General features: G+C 42.3%; 1 long non-coding RNA gene across 1 annotated transcript; it reads left to right on the forward strand.

The window, feature by feature from the left end:
* Positions 1-612: 612 nt before the first annotated feature.
* LOC136544742 (uncharacterized) lies at positions 613-1,565 on the forward strand. The gene is made up of 3 exons (XR_010780815.1): positions 613-889; positions 973-1,062; positions 1,210-1,565. It is a non-coding gene; the product is annotated as an uncharacterized lncRNA (long non-coding RNA).
* Positions 1,566-13,399: the final 11,834 nt, after the last annotated feature.

Below are 13,399 nucleotides of genomic sequence, written 5' to 3' on the forward strand. Positions count from 1 at the left end.
TCGGTGATTCCTCTTCTCTACACCTATTGCCGAGCTCGCCGTCGTCCTCGACGCCCTCCCCGCCGCCCCACTCCACCTCTCGCGATGCTTGCCCTAGCGCCGAGGGAATCGGTGCCGACCACCGACCACTGAGCAGCGAATCGTGGCCGCTCCAGCGAGAAGGATGGCGAGGGCGAGAGGGGAGGACACGTGCCTTTGCAATCGCAGTAGCTCCGGTAGTAGTAGTAGTGATACCTGTTTAATGTGAGTGGAGATAGTTCCATGGTGAATAAATTCTACATGTAGTAGTAGTAATAGTGAAAGGTTTCTTAACATAAGTTTCATAAGGAGGAAAAAACAGTAAGAAAACAGCAAAAAAAAAATCGTCAATCAAAGTCAAAGTAGCAAAAAAACAACAATGTTAGAAAGGATTTTGGAAAAGTAGTAGATTAAAAATTAACAAAAATTGCTCCACGCGAGCTTCGAACACACAAAGGCTCATCTACCACTAGGTTACTGAGGTTTGTCTGATAATGACCGGCGTTTATTTTACTTGTACATATGCGGTGCTGATTTTCTTAAGCGGATCGGCTGCGGTGGGCAAGGGGTATGTAATCACGGGCGACTCTCACATTTGCTCGGCTCACTCGCAGGTGAGTCCGCTAGCGCTTGGCTCCGGGCTTTCACGGGCTTGGGCTTCCATCTACTCTGCATCTGTTACTCGTCCAAGGCGCGGAGGCGACCGTCGTCCAAGGCGTCGAGGAGCAGGACTCCACACCGGAGTCGAGGAAGCCGGCCCCGCGGACGGCCCCAAGAACTACGATCGCGGCCCGGGCGGTTCGACCCTCTCAGATCCGCAACCTCCACCGGCGACCTTCCCTCCGCCACCAACGCCGGCGAAAGTTCTTAGGTATGCAACTGTAGTGGTGCACACCCTTTTTTTTTTTTGCCTATCAAGGCAGCCTGTGACCGTTTTTAAAATTGGTTGATCAGGCACACAAGATGACACAATTTGGTTGAATGCCAATCATGAATTCCTCCTCACCGTGGTTGAAGCCCAATCCCTCTCCCTCTCCTGTTGCTGTAATTCGTTTATTCACATGTGAAAGCAATTTCCATTAACAGGATATCATGTTAATGTAAACTACTGTTACAGTACACCCTCTGAGCCTTTAAGGTCTTGCCGTTCAGTACATATTGATGATGTTTATTTTTTCTTTTATGTTGCAGTCAGTTCAGATATGTAAGATCGATAGAAAAACTGAACACCAGCAGAGGTACAGAAGGCAACAATAATTTGCTGAAGTGTGGACAGATGTGCACGAGTGAGCTTCGCATGCCAGTCGGAAGAAGCATCAGCCTGTTGTGAACTTAAGTTGATGGATACCTCACAGAGGTTGCAAAGGACCCAAATAGACTATCGTACAATTTTTTTAGCCTACATGAGACAATGGCTTTTGTTCTGAAATTGATCTGTAAGAGTTGATCATAGATATGCTATAAGATGTTGTATGCACATTGTAATTTTTGATCTGAAACTTGTATACAAGGTTATCTAGGATGAAGATGATAACACTACTTTGTTTGCTTTGGTTGTGTTTGAGGCCTGTCTAAGCCTTATCTTCGTCCTCTGGTTTGCTGTGCTGCTGCAGCCTGGGCTGTAAATTGTATTTTCTCTGAAAGCTCTCTTTCCTGTCTTAATTGAAAGAGAAAGCTCCTGGTATTTTACTTACAAAAACACGAAACTCATTGAGAAATTTGAGAAGACGATAAGAATGGAATTGGAGTAAGATATGTCTGGACAGAGCAATATAAAAGACATGCTGTAAGCATTTCAGAAAACAACAAAAAATTGCAACTTGCTGATATTTGTGCTTATGACAGGCCTGCAGTTACCTTTTGCAAACACTGAAAGAGTCCAGCCGTAGCCTTTCATGGAAAACAAGAGTTATTTGGAAGCTTCAAACACACACATTCACGTTTTCCGCGCACTTGCACAGTTGCATTTGCATACCAAATAGAAGCATAATGCTATTTTTATTTTCAGACGCCGAATGTGTGCTCTTGTTTATCCAAAAATTATTCAGAAGAAAGCAAAAAAAATTCAAGCTTGCAAGTCACACCTCTGAATAGTGCATTGTATTTATTTTAATTCTGGGGTCTAGACATATCAATAATCAGCAAGAATACAGAGAGAATCAACTAAAGTACGCATCACAGTTGAACAAAAAATAAGTATTTAAACAAAGAAATCATCTTCTAGGCACTACCACAGATCTTGACATCACTCCCGATTCAAAACACCCCATCACTGCTGAATTTTGAACCGGCACAACCATACCGACAGTGATGAGGGTTATCTATCACTATCGGTTCCTACAAACCGGCAGTGTTCTTCAACTTCACTGCCAGTACTTTACACAACCCGGCAGAGTTCAGCTCAACAAACACTGCCAGTTCATGAGACCACCCGACAGTGTAACCTCTAACATCACTGTCAGTTTGTGTCTTTAGCCAGCAGTGTTGTCGTAACTAGCACTGCCGGTTTGGGACAAGACCCAGCAATGATGTCTAAGCCAACGCTGCCGGTTTGTGGTTCAAGCCGACAGTGCCATCTTGGCCATGACTGCCGGTTTGTTGTTAACCGGCAGTGATGGCCAGTTCGCATTTTATTGTTTTATAATTTATTTTAATTTATATTTTTTTTGTGGAATCGGGTTTTATTTTATATACGCTAAGTAGATGACAGGTCCATCAATATTAAACATTACAAATGCTACGGTTCAAATATTCTTATCAAAATCTCGATCCCTCAAAATAAAAAAGAAATTATTCGATAAGATTAAGCATGCTTCTCGGACTTCTTATAATAATCTAGCGAGCCGCTCTAGGCCACACTGGTCCTTGAACTTCATGTATTGTGCAATGGAAAATACTCCATCTTTTGCTAGCTCCGATTGCAGTGCGACGATCTCCATGTCTAACAGCCTTTTGTGGTTATATTTCTTGCGTTGTCATTCAAAACGATGATATCCAAAGAGGAATCAATAAATCATTTTGTTAAATTATTAACAGACATAAATGAAATAGGGATTATACACACTAACTTATCTGCTTCTTTTGATATTCCACCGATGTAGCGAAGCATTGCCCACATTACATAAAACCCGCATTCATTGTTTTCCGCCGGCTGTTTTAGGTAAGCTATGACCCTCTCAATTGATTAGCGTGCATGGCTACATAGTCACATGATATCAAAGTTACCTGGCCATCTTGGTCATTTTGACCCAGCTTGAGCAGGCCGGACAGGGTCTATGGCTGCTCGTTCTCACCGTTTGTCGGATCATGCGGCTCTCCCGTCCTAGCGATATCAGCAGCTTCTTGTTGCCGATCTGTTCTTCGGCGACGGGGTAATAGGTGACGACGAGTCATGGTTGTGACATGATCATGGTTAGTTTTGGCTGCGGACAACTACTAATAGCATATGTTCATATTATATATATAATATGTTTAATGCAAAGTCTAATAATAAGTCCACATACAACAAAATCCAATAATAGCATATGTTCACCTAGAATAAATTCATTGTTTGATTGACCACATATAACAAAGTCCACCTACTGTTCTACGAAACTAAGCCTACATCAACTTCCAAATAAGAAAAACAATGATCATAGCCATAAATAAAAGCATGACATCTTTGCAAGACCAAGGAGCAATTATCCTAATCTTCACATCTCCGGTGGGTGGCTTCTCTACAATCTCTAGTGCCGGCGGATGGCCATGGTTTACATTGATTGGACCACAGTAGGCTAGTTGCCCATGGTTTGTAAGGTAGGCCAGATTACTATAGTAGGCCCTCAAAAGTTCAGCTTCTGTGTTGTATTTTTTATGCAAATTACTAGGGCAGCGATTGACTTGAGCATAGCAATCTTCCCAGGTTCGATAAATCCTAGGCACGTGACCAACATGCACTACATACCATGCCATGGTTGTCTATACATTTAAGTAAATTAGGTTGTCATTCAAACATGATTTGACTTCATTGTTTATCTAGCAATAGCATTTCATTTATTAGAGTATCACAAAATGCATAGTTCCAGCAAATATCACACTAAAAGTGGAGTTACCAAATACCAAGCACATACCACTCAACATGGCCAATTTAAACAGTTGCTTCCTAAAGGCTAGATCATGCCATCAAGTTAAGTTGCCAAGCAAAAACTGGCACTCTTAAACATTGCAATACCACAATAAGAACGGAGTTTATGTGCAGAGTAATTGTTCCATCTTATTGAACCCTCATATCTGAATGATAAATTATACAATATGATTATAAGTATATGATAGTGAATGTACAGAGTTTAACCACTTTAGGTACTTTTTCTAGTACTCCTGCAATGGATTGACCTAACGTTTTTCCCCGCTAAGTAACTGTAGTTCTTCTCATAAGTTGGCTCTCAAAAAAATTTAATACTAGCAAAGCAAGCATAAAGGTATTGATCAAGCTTCCAGATAATTTTATATAGGATTGACATTCCCATACTTTACAGGACTTTCTAAGCATTTTTTGGCCCCTGTCGTTCTAAACTCAAACTTTTCTAATGCATCCAAATTTACTTCAACTACAAACAGGTTACAGTCGCTACACCACTAGCTACCGCTGTAGTGCTTGTTCAGTAGCTCATTACTAACAAACTGAACAGAGCTAACAAAAAATAGCAATGAGAGTGACATTGCCAAAATTAGGACGATGTACACTGAGGTCAGCGGTACAGATAAACAGATCACACTGGCATGCTTAGTTCCACACTAGTTAACCATGATACTTTCATTTTGCCTTGAAAACCTCCCAATGCCCACCCCTAAAGTCCCATTGGCCCCAACACGCCAAATGCCACACGGATCATGAGTCAATGCAGGAGAGGACCTACCAAACCCTGGCCGCCACCGCCACGCACTCACCATGGGGCATTTCATCAAACATATAGTGGGCAGTGAGCCACGCACTCACTGTGGGGGTGGGGAAGCAGCTGTCCACGCGCTCCTAAAGGCCTTGGCGGTGGGAGTGCAACCATGGAGGAGGAGGGGCACGGATAGCGTGGAGCGGTGGACGGCGTCATGGGCATTGGCGCGGGACTAACGGGGATGCATCGAGGGGATGCATCGGCGTCGGCGTAGAAGAAGAGGAGCGCGGGGCACGGAACAACGACAAAGGGGGCGATGGACGGGTGCGCGGGGGGCGGTGGTGCTCCGGTGGCGCGGGGGGAGGGATTGGCGCTGGGTTGAAATGATTTTGGAAAATTTCACCCTACTGAAAGCTCTAGTTTGGTTTTGGTTAATTGATGAAACCCTAAGTGCTAACCTAATTTATCAAGATGATTATGAGATAGGTAGCACTACTCCAAGTGATGAAGCAATGGCGAAGATCATGACAATGGTGATGGCATGGTGATGGTCAAATGCTTAAACTTGGAAAAGAAGAAAGAGAAAAACAAAAGGCTCAAGGCAAAGGTATAAAATGTAGGAGCCATTTTGTTTTAGTGATCAAGACACTTAGTGAGTGTGATCACACTTAGGATAGATAGCCGTACTATTAAGAGGAGTGAAACTCGTATCGAAATGCGATTATCAAAGTGCCACTAGATGCTCTAACTCATTGCATATGCATTTAGGATCTAGTGGAGTGCTAACACCCTTGAAAATGTTTGTGAAAATATGCTAACACTTGTGCACAAGGTGATACACTTGGTGGTGTTGGCACATCTACAAAGGAGGTGGTGTTTGCAGGATTCAGCGCTTTCGGGAAAATGAAATGCCTATTTTCTATTGCGTCGGATGCAAATTCTTGTGGTTGGCACATTGGATCAAGGGTGAAGAAGTTAGAAGTGAAAACGAGTTGATCGCGAAGACGCTGGCGTCGATCAACTGACAGGACGCTGGGTCTGAAAGCACCGGACGTTGGTTTCTGCATCTGATCAAACTGACGGGTCTGCACAGTACCGAGGGTATTGCATCGGACGCTAGTCTGTGTCTGGTCAAGGTGGACCGGACGCGTCCGGTCGAAAAAATATGCCTCAGGGAGCTTACTGGAAATGACCGGACGCTGGGGCTTCAGTATCCGGTCAGTATGACCGGAGCGTCCGGTCAGTATGACCGGAGCATCCGGTCAGAGCGCGTTTTGCCCAGTGAAGGGGTATAACGGCTCTATTTGACGGGGGCTTTATTTATAGCCACATGGCCGGCTCAAGGGAGTACTCTTGCACATTTTCATTGACATAGCAACCTTGTGAGCTTAGCCAAAGTCCTCCCACACATCTCCATCATTGATCCATCATCATTGTGAGATTGGGAGAGAATCCAAGTGCATTGCTTGAGTGATTGCATCTAGAGGCACTTGGTATTCATGTTGCGTTGCGGATTTCGCTTGTTACTCTTGGTGGTTGCCACCACCTAGACGGTTGGAGCAGCGGTGAAGGATCGGCACGAGTTGGTGATTATTCGTGGCCACCTTCGGTGATTGTGAGGGGAGTTGTACCTTCCCCGGTGGAGTGCCGAAAGGTAACTCTAGTAAATTACTCGTGTCATTGAGTTACCTCACTTGTGGGTCGGTTATTGCGGTGTCCTATCATGTGGATGAGGTTTGTGAAACACCTCTTAGCCGCCGAACCACCAAGTATTGGTCGACACAACGGGGACGTAGCGTGTTGGCAAGCACGTGAACTTCAGGAGAAAATCGATTGTCTCTTGTCATTTGCATTCTCCCGGTGATTGGTTTGATCTTCATCTTGTGATTGGTTCATCCCCTACACGGCGGTATAATCACCCTACTTACTTGATTACATTCTTACAAACGTGTTGATACAAGCTCTTTAGAGTAATTAGAATTGAGAGCTTGCTTTGTTGTTTACATTCATCTAGTTGAGCTCTTGAGAGTAGCAAGTTAGTGTGCCTAAGTAATCATTGCAACTAGAATTGTTGGATAGGTGTCTTGCAACCCTTGTAGAGCTAGAGCAAGTTTGCATTACGCTATTTGTTATACTAATCAAATTGCTCTAGTTGATTTGTAGATTTTTAAATAGGCTATTCACCCCCCCCTCTAGCCATACTAGGACCTTTCACCTACGCCTTGCTTTTATCCCAATGGTTTGTCACCGCCGGTTGCAAGGTCTAAATGGACAGTGATGTGGCAACATCCCTGTCGGGCCATGCCTGGACCCGATAGTGATGGGGTGCAACGGTTACGGGTTAAGTAGCATATCTTTTTCATTTCTTTCAAAATCCTTCGACTGGCTCAACGGTTAAGACCTCACAATATAGCCCCTAACACCCGTGTTCGAGTCCTAGGTAGCCCAATTTTTTTGATTTAATTTTATAAAATATTAAGCGCTCTTAAAGGTCAAAAAAATAAAATTAGCCTTGACACACCTCCTATACTAGCGCAGCGGTTAAGACTCAGAACTCTGGTCCCCGAGACCCGAGCTCGAACCCGAGGGCTGGCACAATTTTTTTTAATTTTTTTTATAAATCATTGTCAGTTTTCAAAACGAATTGATAGTGATAACCAGCATCACTGTCGGTTTCTTCCCATCACTGCTGATTTTTTGAAATCGACAGTGATGTTTATATATATATAATTCCTTTTATATACTGAATAAATAGAAGCATGTGTATTCATATGTCGAAATGGCTTAAAATTTTTTTTGGCAAGCATGTACACCCAAATTAAGACCCCACACAGGATCTTAGGTTTTCCTGATCAGTTTTTTTATTTATTATATTTTTCTGTGTGCTGAATGAGACAAAAGAGGGTGAATTTCATCTTGGACCCAATAGATTTTTTCATCGACCTCCACAAAATTCTTATCCATAGGGCACAAGTGAGTCTATGTAAAAGTTTGGCACCATTCTGGATCTTTTCATGGGTAGACTCAGTTCAACCTATAATTAATCGGTGACGTCACATGAAAATTCAATTAAACCTCAGAAAGTAGCAAACTATCTCCAAAAAATTCCAAACTTGGTGTTTCCTTCTCCTATGGCATGTTCAAGCCTAAGAAAAAGTTTTAGACCAATATGACAACGGAATGCATATGAACCACAGAAACCATGATAAATTATGTGTATAGTTATGGTTCGATCAAATGGCTCCTGTACCTCTGCGAAGCATGTATACTCCGCCTATGTCGAAATGGCTTGAAATTTTTTTGGCAAGCATGTATACCCAAATTAAGGCCCCACACAAGATCTTATGTTTTTATGATCATTTTTTATTAATATATTTTTCTCTGTGCTGAATGAAACAAAAGAGGGTGAATTACATCATGGACCCAATAGATTTTTTCATCGACCTCCACAAAATTATGATCCCTAGAGCACATGAGACCTTGTGTAAAAGTTTGGCACCATTCTAGATCTTTTTGTGGGTAGACTCAATTCAACCTATAATTAATCGGTGACGTAGTGCAGAAATTCAGTTAAACCTCAAAAAGTAGCAAACCATCTCCAGAAAATCCCAAACTTGGTGTTTCCTTCACCCGTGGCATGTGCAAGCCTAAGAAAAAGTTTGAGACCAATACGACACCGGAATGCATTTGAACCACAGAAACCTTGATAACCTATGTGTATAGTTATGGTTCGATGAAATGGCTCATGTACCTTTGTGAAGCATGTATACTCCGCCTATGTCAAATTGGCTTGAATTTTTTTTGGCAAGCATGTATACCAAAATTAAGGCTCCACACAAAGATCTTAGGTTTTTCTGATCATTTTTTATTAATATATTTTTCTCTGTGCTGAATGAGACAAAAGAGGATGAATTACATCATGGACCCAATAGATTTTTTCATTGACCTCCACAAAATTCTGATCCCTAAGGCACATGAGACCCTGTGTAAAAGTTTGGCACCATTTCGGATCTTTTCGTAAGTAGACTCAGTTCAACCTATAATTAATTGGTGTCGTCGCGCGGAAATTTAATTAAACCTCAGAAAGTAGCAAACCATCTCTGAAAAATCCCAAACTTAGTGTTTCCTTCACCTGTGGCACGTGCAAGCCTAAGAATAATTTTGAGACCAATGCGACATCGGAATGTAGATTTCTAGTTACCCAACAAATGTTACACGAATTACATGCATGACAATAATTAAACACATAGAGCCATACAAATTAAAATTAGAACCCAATTAAACTACAACCTTACAAACCTAGCTAAATAAACATTAATTACTATCAGAATCACTACCGGGATCGATCGGGCCATGCACACTAACATGCCTCTGTAGTCATATATGGTAATTGATGTCACGGTTTATGTATCCGCTTGTATCGATGAAGGTCAATGCCCGTATGAGTGCACTCTCTCGTGCCTCACAATACCGAAATAATGGTTGGCCATAGATGTAACCTACTGAACGACCACTGCCCCGTTAGTAATCCTTATGCAGTATTGGCGTCCTTCTATAGTAAGATGGCCGAGGTTTCCATTGTAGAAGTCCCAATCGTACCCGAGTTGCTCCGTAGCTTGGTCTACAACGACCCACAAGCCACATGCAGCATAGGTAAGGTCCTGGAGCGCAATCTGCAAGCAGAGAAAAAGAAAAAAAATTAGAGAATGTTATTACAATAATAAACAACATAGCAAACACGTCCGCACAGTTGTAGCTCGCAAACCGTTTGCTTGCTTGCGGAATAGGGATATCACCAGCATTCAACGCAAGTGCCTTGATGTGTGAGAAATCAGGCACATCATAGCAAGTACGTCGAAGTGCCTCTAAACAAAAGTGCACGACACTAAATTGGGCGCTTATCACGTTTGGGCTCTATCTTCTCGTTTCGTGGATAAGGTATCAAAGTAAGTCGGCGGGAAATGCATCTCAAGCCTAACGAGAGTTTCGGCTATGTCCCGCTATAGCTGCTCTAGCGTGGACACATCAATGACCTTTTTTGAGATCACGTTGAAGAACAAGCATAGCTTTATGATTGGGGCACGGACCTTTGGGGGCAGGATACTACGCAGGGCAACAGGGAGCAGCTGAGTCATAATGACATGACAGTCATGGGCCTTCATAGGGCCATAGTTGAACTTGAGTTCTCTCATGTTCACTAGCCTCTTCGGATTCGCACAATAGCCCGTTGGGACTTTGAGTTCATTGAAGAAAGAAATAAGCGCACACTTTCTTCCTTCTTCAATGTCTATGATGCAACCGAAAGTTTGAACTGGCCATTCTCTTGCTCCACGGGATGTAGCTCCTTCCTGATTTCCAAGTTGCATGTCCAGGCATGTGGCTAGTGAATCATTCGATGTCCCCCCGGTGTCCATCAAGGTGTTAAGCGTGTTAGCGCACACGTTTTTAGTGATGTGCATGGGATCAAGACAGTGGCGTACACTCAGAAATGACCAGTAAGGTAGTTTCTAGAAAATTGATTTTTTTCTTCCAAACGCTCTCATCAGGCGCTACTACTGCATTGTCCCCCTTCCCAAGGACAACCTCCAGTTTGTTGAGTTCTCGAAGTATCACATGTCCATCTCGATATTTTGAAGCTAAGCGTTTCTCAATAGTACCATTGAAATCTTTTCTATTCCTACGGTAAGGGTGATCCTTAGGTAGGAAGCTACGGTGTCCCATATAAACTATTTTTGAGTTATTTGGCATATTTACCATATCGGTGTCGTCCAAGCACTCGACACATCCAGTATAGCCTTTTGTCTTCTCTCTGGACAACGAACCTCGACCTGGTAGGTCGATGATTGTAGTGATAAGTACTCCCTTGATCATGACATGTTCCTTTTTGTAATCGTCCCAAACATCCGACATACCCTTTTCAAACATCTCCACTAGTTCATCGATCACTAGTTCTAGAAACACATCGATGTCATTCCCGGGTTATCTTGGCCCTTGGATTAGTAGTGACATCTGAATGTATGACCGCTTCATATAGACCCAAGGTGGAAGGTTGTATATACAGAGCGTCACTGTCTAGATGCTACGATTGCTTCTAACATAGTCGAAAGGATTCATCCCATCTGTGCTCAAAGCAAACCAAAGGTACCTTACCTCTCCACCGATGTCCTTATAGAACATAGTATTAACAGTCCTCCAGTCATGCCCATCGGTGCGGTGCCTCATCATTGTATCTTTCTTACGCTCATCGCCATGCCAGCACAACAACTTGGCTAACTTTGCACATGCAAATAGCCTATGCACCCGGGGAGCTATAGGGAAATACCAAATGACCTTTACGGGACCTCCTCTGGTCTTGGTACCCTCATCTAACAACCCTTCCTTATACCGTGGAGCTTCACACTTGAGGCACCTATCTAAGTCTTTGTATTTTACTCCATGGTACAATATGCAATCATTGGAACATGCGTGGATTTTTTCAATCTCAAGGTCGATGGGGCAGATCATTTGCTTGGCCAAGTATGTCTTTTTTGGCAACTCATTTTTTTCTAGGTGCATTTTCCTTATTATACCTAACAACTGATCGAAGCCTTTATCGCTCAATCCGTTTGTCGATTTAAACTCTAACAACATGATGTCGGCTTCTAGTTTGCTCATTGGACAATTCTTATACAATGGTATTTTGCCATCTTGTCTCATTTTCTCTAGCTTTCTCAATTGTCTTTCACTAAGACATCCAGTCTCAACATTACATAGTAGCTGAGAAATGCCATTGTTATCCTCGGTGTCGTCAGCTAGCGTGTTCCTAAACATATTATTCACTGTGGCCAAAGGTTCCGTGTTGACACCAGGTTCCTCGTCAGCATCGTGGATGGCTACGTTAGGCATGTCCACATCATCATCGTTTCCCTGCGGAACATTCACACCAACCTCGCCATGCATAGTCCATATCATATAGTTTGGCATGAACCCCCTGGTAATCAAGTGCGATCATATAGACTCAATTTGATGAAAGTTCCTTTGATTCTTGCAATCTTTGCATGGGCAGAAGACAAGGTTCCCATTCTTAGCATAGGCTTTGGCATCGGTGATAAACTGGCTGACGTCATGTATGTACCGCTTGTCTATTCAGGATAGATGCATCCACCCTCGATCCATCTCTCCACAAAAAAATATTGAGACAGTAATTACAAAGAATTAATAAGAAATCGAGCTTCATAAACAACAATTGTAAATCAAAAGTACCATTTTTGGAAAATATTATTGTGCACTAATTATTGGAAAATTGAAATTGGTAGCCCCAGCCCTGTAAATTGAAAATCATAGTGAAAAAACAATTATTGCACAATAATAAAGAACAACTATTCTACTCCATGCCACATAAAAATGGAGGCACTTATTTTAAAAAAGACTAAAATTGGAGACATGATCATGAACAACAATGTAGCTCCAAACAATGCCCATATAAATTGAAAAATGCAGCCCCATAAAAAATATATTGCACAATAATGAAGAACAATTATTCTGCTCCATGCTACATAAAAATGGAGACACTAATTTTTTTAAAAAGTCTAAAATTGGTGACATGATCCTGAACAACAATGTTTCTCCAAACAACATGTTGTTATGTGACACATAGATTAATTTTCTCAACAAATTGTAAAAGAATCTACTCTACTTCTAAGAGCTAATTATAGCATCACATACTAACAATGATGATCTTGACCACCATGGAATAATTAGCTAGGAATTTAAATGTGTTCATAGACACCAACCTTTTGGATGATGGATTCACCACAATTTGAGCCTTGCACAAATGTCCAATTTAAAAAGTGCTCTCTAGAACAGAGAAAGAACTAGAATGAGAATCAAGCAATGTAGCCATCAAAACAAAGCTAATTAAGCAACAAAATCAAAGGAGTGGATGTTTTTTACTAACTTTAAAGCAAAAAGATCAAGTCATTCTTCAAAATCCAAGTGCTAGCTTCATGGTGAAGAGCAGCCACAGCAATGGAGGGAAGGGCCTAAACACGCGCCTCTGTTCTCGGGATGGAAGAGAGGAGGAAGGAGAAGACAGCTGTAGCCTTTTTATGCTGTAGGCTTATCACTGTCAGTTCTTAGCTAGAACCGACAGTGATAGAGCCCAATCACTATCGGCTCTTGGCTTGAACCGGCAGTGATATGTGGCCATCAAGCCACTGCCGGTTAGAGACACAAACCGGCAGTGATAGTTGTCATCACTGCGGTTCGGTCACATCCCAAATCAATTTCTGGTTTTCAGAGCCAAGAACCAGCAGTGAAGGGTCAACACTGTCGGTTCTCATAATTTCGGCAGTGATGGGGCCGACAGTGAAGTGCTATTCTATAGTAGTGAGGCTTTCTACCACAACTGGTGCAACAACTCCATCATCATTGTAGGTGTCATCTTCGTCGTCATCATCCTCATCAAGTAAGACTACATCATCTAGTTCAGGAACTGCTTCACCACGCACCTGATTAATAATGGAGCATCACCA

This window comes from Miscanthus floridulus, chromosome 3 (assembly GCF_019320115.1).
Source record: "Miscanthus floridulus cultivar M001 chromosome 3, ASM1932011v1, whole genome shotgun sequence".
Classification (NCBI taxonomy): Eukaryota; Viridiplantae; Streptophyta; class Magnoliopsida; order Poales; family Poaceae; genus Miscanthus; species Miscanthus floridulus.